This window comes from Zingiber officinale, chromosome 8B (genome assembly GCF_018446385.1).
Source record: "Zingiber officinale cultivar Zhangliang chromosome 8B, Zo_v1.1, whole genome shotgun sequence".
Lineage (NCBI taxonomy): Eukaryota > Viridiplantae > Streptophyta > Magnoliopsida > Zingiberales > Zingiberaceae > Zingiber > Zingiber officinale.
The window spans coordinates 26,469,511-26,475,510 of record NC_056001.1 but is presented as its reverse complement, the minus strand read 5'-3'; positions in this window follow the sequence as shown (position 1 = coordinate 26,475,510).

Below are 6,000 nucleotides of genomic sequence, written 5' to 3'. Positions count from 1 at the left end.
CAACAATTAAAACTTCCTTATTTATCTTTGGAAATTTTAAAAATAAAATTTCCTTTTAAAATCCCTTCATGGTTGATAAAAAGAAATTTCTATAATTTTAATTTTCTTCATGTGAATAATTTTCAAAGAGAAAAAATAAAATATCTTTCCAATGTACAAATAAGGAAAGAGATCTAATCTCTTTCTTTTAATCTTTTGTAGATCTTTTAAAGAGAGATATTTTAATTTTAATTTTTTGTAATAAATTATATCTTCCACATAATAAAAATTAAAATTAAAATTTTTTTTTAATTTAATGTGGCCGACCCCCTCTAGCTTGGGTTCAAGCTAGGACCGGCCACCCCAAACCATGCTTAGGCCGGCCCTAGATTGGTTCCCAAGCTAGCTTGGCCGACCCCTTTAGGTGGGTATAGGTGGATATAGTACTCTATAAATAAGAGGCTACGATAGGGACCGAGAGGAGGAATTTGTTTTGGTCTCCCGATAAAATTAAGCATCCCGTGTTCGCCCCGAACACACAACTTAATTTTATCAATAATAATTCATTCCACTAGAGAACTATTATTGAACTACCGCACCAATCCCAAATTACATTTTTGGGTTCCTTCTTATTATGAGTGTGTTAGTCTCCCTGTGTTTAAGATATCGAATGTCCACTAATTAAGTGAGTTACTGACAACTCATTTAATTAATATCTAAATCTAAGAGTAGTACCACTCAACCTTATCATCATGTCGGACTAAGTCCACCTGCAGGGTTTAACATGATAATCCTTATGAGCTCCTCTTGGGGACATTATCAACCTAGTATCTCTAAGACACAGTTTCCTTCTATAATCAACAACACACACTATATGTGATATCATTTCCCAACTTATCGGGCTTATTGATTCATCAAACTAAATCTCACCCATTGATAAATTGAAGAAATAAATATCAAATATATGTGCTTGTTATTATATTAGGATTAAGAGCACACACTTCCATAATAACTGAGGTCTTTGTTTCTTTATAAAGTCAGTATAAAAGAAACGACCTCTAATGGTCCTACTCAATACACTCTAAGTGTACTAGTGTAATTATATAGTTAAGATAAACTAATTCCTAATTACACTACAACCTTACAATGGTTTGTTCCTTTCCATTTTGGTCATGACCTACTGTTTATAATTTATAAGGTACTGATAACATGATCCTCTGTGTGTGACACCACACACCATGTTATCTTCAATATAAATTAATTGAGCAACTACATTTATCATAAATGTAGACATTTGACCAATGTGATTCTTATTTCTAGATAAATGTTTATACCAAAAGCTAGGCTTTTAGTATACATCCTAACAACTGGTACATTAGAAATCACCAGGGCTAAATTAGAAAAATATCTTAGAAATATATCCCTAAGAAATTTTTAATTAACCTAGTAGGTAGGAACCTATATTGGGTTCCAAAAACATGCTTAGATTAGAGTGTTATGTTTGAAAGATAGATCTAGAATATTTAGCAAAAAATTGAATATTTAATTTTTTTTAAAAGGTTTTGTCTAGAAGTAGTTGTTGTTCCAATATCCAAGAAGGTCTAGTGTCTCGCCACAACCTGGAAGCCAATAATTATTGAAATAAATGTTTAATTAGCTAACTAAAATAGAAGTTTTTTTTTTCAATTTTTATTTTTCACTTAAAATAATTTTAATATTGTTTAATTTTTTTTATGACCATTCAACTGGTATAAAAAATTTTAGATTTTTTTCAAAATTCTAAAAACTTCTTGATTTTTTTTTATCTATTAGATTTCTGCAGAAAATTCTTTCTAGTTATTTGCATGGACTACCCCCTAGAAAAATATTTCAATATTTCTAAAGTTTATTTTATTTTTCCTAAATTTTTTTATGTGATTAAAGGGGGAGAATATATACAGGTTCAGGGGGAGGTAGAATTTAGAATTTTTAATTATTTGTTTGCAAGCATTTTTTTTACTTGTTTTGCAAACAATTTGTTATCTACTTTGTGTTATTACATTTTAACCCTAACTTGAACTTGGGTAGATGCACATCAAAAAGGAAGAAATTGTAAGTACTCCTGGTAGTTTTAATGTGGTCAACCAAGTTTAGTTAGGTCATATTGTGTTTGATCCTTGTGTCTAAGTGTGCAAGAAATTAGGAATATAAGAAGTTGAGCGGAAGATGCCGCTAGCGACAAGGGTGGCATGGGAAAGGAGCCGATGGGCTCGGTGCATTTGAGGGACGAGGTGCTGCGGAAGAGTACACCGGTGGACGAGAAGGACGCGTGCGATGTTCGAGGGATGAGAAGTTGGGGAGGAAGCCTGCTCAAGGAGAAGGTTGGAGTTGAGTTCAGGTGAGCTTAATTCCAGATGGTCGGAGAATCACCTACGCAAAGAGCCTTGCAAATATATCAACGTTGAGTTGAGTTACCGTGTGGAAGACGTCTTTGATGAACAGTGCGAAGGCGCCTTCTATGGCTGGAAGGCACCTTCAATGAACAGTACGAAGATATTGATGTCTCTAATTTATTTTGAAGAGCGGCTATGTAAAGTATGACAATTTTTTTAGCTTTAATTGCTTAGTATGTTTGCTATCGGACAAACCATTTTTTCTTAAGTATGAATTGGATGTTCTTATTTAGTTCTATGGCTTAACTTGGACGAGTGAACAATATTGGTAGTGGGCATGCAATTGCCATGCAATTAGAGCTGTCAGACGGGTCAACCCGTGGCGGGGCGGAGCGGGCCGACCCGTTAACATGGCGGGTTGGGAAATTTCCAACCCAACCCAATCCAAGGTGGGTTGCGGGTTTGGCGGGTCAATCCGCGGGCCCATCAATTTTTTTTTAAAAAAAATATTTCATATCTTCAACGTTTTAGTTCGGAAAGATTTAATCAATTAAATGTATCCACAAATATATATTTTAAATATAAATGGGCACAAACAAATACTTATGTTTGATGAAAAGTATTATTTTTATTTCAAAATTATAATAAAGAAAGATAATAAAATGACATAAAACTTAGTTTACATGTGTTTCTCAACTTGCGGGCCAATCCAAGCCCATCGCGGGCCGACCCGCGTGGGTCTCGGGCCTAGGCGGGCCGGCCCACGGCGGGCTTGGGTTGATAAAGTTCCAACCCAATCCGCTTAAATTATTTGACGGGGTGGACCAACCCGACGGGCCCAACCCAAATTGACGGTTCTTCATGCAATTGTATATGAAGTTTTTTTTATAAAAAAAGCCGCTTCTATATATCTGCAGTTTTGGAAAACTTCCCATTCATCCTTTTATAAAAGCATCCAAGTAAAAAGTAGAGAAATGCTTGAAGTTTTGCGAGAGAAGAACATTCTCTCGAAGAGGAATTTGGCTTGTGAGATCTAGGGGTGATTTATCATGATATTTCCAGTGATGGCAGACACAAACATAAGAAGACTACACATCAATCTCAAGTGAGTTTATCTTTTTCGTTATTGAATTAAATTATTGAAATAACAATTGTTCATGCTTTAAGTCTAACAGAAACATCACACAAGATGTGAGTGGAGTGACTTGTATACATAGGGTGTAAGGTAGATAGCAGAGTAAGGCCAACTTGACTTTAGAGCGGATCAAAGTCAAGATATTAATGCACTTATGATTGAATTTAGTCAACTGGTGATTCATATGTCCATATAACCTAAGATACGTCTATTTGGGGGAGTATGATTGGATCAGTCGATTGGAGGATAAAGATCAATCAACTATTGGTATGAATCCTTTTCAAACAAACATAGGGTTGTCCAGTAGACTAGTTGAGTTAATAAGGCTCGATTGAAGAAATAGCATACTGGAGCAATTGATTAGATTTTGATGGAAGAGTAGGCAATATCCAAGAGACAACTAATATTTCAATAATTAATTCAAATAGAGTTGAGGATAGAAGTTCTAATGCCATGATTCAATAAGATCTAGGGAGCATCGGACTAATGGGCACCACTCAATCGACTGATAGCCATCAAATTAGCAAATAACAAGATTAGATATGAAAGCTATAAAAAGGGTTGAAGGGATTGTAATATAAATATTCCACTTAGTGTAATTACAACCATATTTCTCTTTCTCCAAATCTTCATTGTGTTCTTTATTTCTTGTATTTGTTGATTATTTTAAAAAATTTCTCCACGTTTGGTACTTGGCGGAAGAGAAGAGAGTTTGTGGACTTCATGTGCATAAGCTGTGGGCCAGGGACAAATTCAGGAATTAACGGTGTACTAAACTTTGGGTGTGGAAGAGGTGGGCTAAGTACCAAAACAAAATGAATAAAGAAAAAGGGGGGGTGTTGGATAATGAAACGTCGATAGAGGGGGGGTGAATATCGATTCGAAAAACAACGAGTATAAAAGAGTTAAGCGCAGCGGAAATAAAATAGCTTAGACAGATGAACACGATGTTTTTTACTTCGTTCGGAGCATGTGACGACTCCTACTCGAAGGTCCGTACTCTTTGAGTACTTTCGTTGGGAAATTACTAGCAGTTCGAATATTATTACAATTTAAAGTACAGAAATACTAATGAAAATAAAACAAATACCGACAAGAAGTAAAGACGAGGAAAAGAGCGTATTGTCGGATCTTCGTTAGCGTCACAGGAGCGCAGAGTAGTAGAGCAAGCAGTCTAAGAGTTCTTAGTTGATTCTGATCTCTGCCTCTGCCCCATCTTTTATATGAAGCTCGGGGCGCCCTGAATCCCTTCCAGGCGCCCTGGTGAGACGTGGCAAGTCCAACCAGCGAGCTCCAAGTGGCGACGCGCGGTCAGGATAATTTTTGCCTCCAGGGCGCCCGGGTGCCTCCCGGGCGCTCGGACCACCTTTTTCCAGCGAACAACTTTTCTGCAAAAACAAGGTTAGTCCGAGACAAATAGATCCTGTGAAATAAAGTGTTTAGCACAGTTTATGAGTTTGGTATAAGAAGTATGACTTAGCAAAACAGAGCATGACCTAGATTCCGTCTTTCCGAGACCGGAATCTAGTCACGATCTTGACTTAGATATCCGAAATGGTTCTAAGCCGGATCGACGCCTAATGTTCCCTTCCCGAGAACGCGTCCTCGCAGTCACTCCCCTCCAGTGACTTACCTTACTTACCTGCCAGACGTCCGGTCAGCCCTTCGACCCGTCTGGACTTCTCGCCAGCTATCCGGTCAGCCCGTCGACCTAGCTGGTCTTCTCGCCAAGCGTCCGGTCAGCTCGTCGACCCGCTTGGACTTCTCGCCAGCTATCCGGTCAGCCCGTCGACCTAGCTGGGCTTCGTACCATACATCTGGTCAGCCCGTCGACCTGTCTGGACTTTTCCTGCACACTCGATCAGAGTGTTAGACAACAACAGACTAACTTAACCTGATTTGTCATTCATCAAAACCTGGGTTAAATCGTTAGTGCTAACCGCACCAACAATCTCCCCCTTTTTGATGGAATGACAACCTGGTTAAGTTAGTGAAAACATATGCAAGAAACAACATGCATTTATGTGGTTTTAAAGTTAGTTTTTGTATTTTCAAGTTGGTCAAATTGGTTTAGCTAACTTAACCACCTAACCCTCCCCCTTTGACATTCATAAAAAAAAATATGGATTAAGTAAGCATCAACATAGACTTCAGACAAAGTAAGAAATAATGTCAAGTTAATCTGGGGGAGTTAAACTTTTGAAAACTTGTTTAAAGCATTAGCTGTTTAGAAAAATAGCTAAGTTTAGATAGTCTGATTTTCAAACATAATTGTATAAGTTCTAAATTTCAATATCAAGTTTAAATTTTCAAAACAAGTTTCAACTTTGAAACGTTTTTCAAATATAAGTTTACAAATTCAAAATTCTAAAACTAAGTTTTAGATTTAAGGAAACAATCAGTTTTAAAACTTTGAAATTTATTTTTCAACAAAAAGATTTAATTTTCAAAATTAAGGAAAAATGATTTTGTAAACTTAAGTTTTAAAAAAAAAAATCTAATTTTCATAATTTT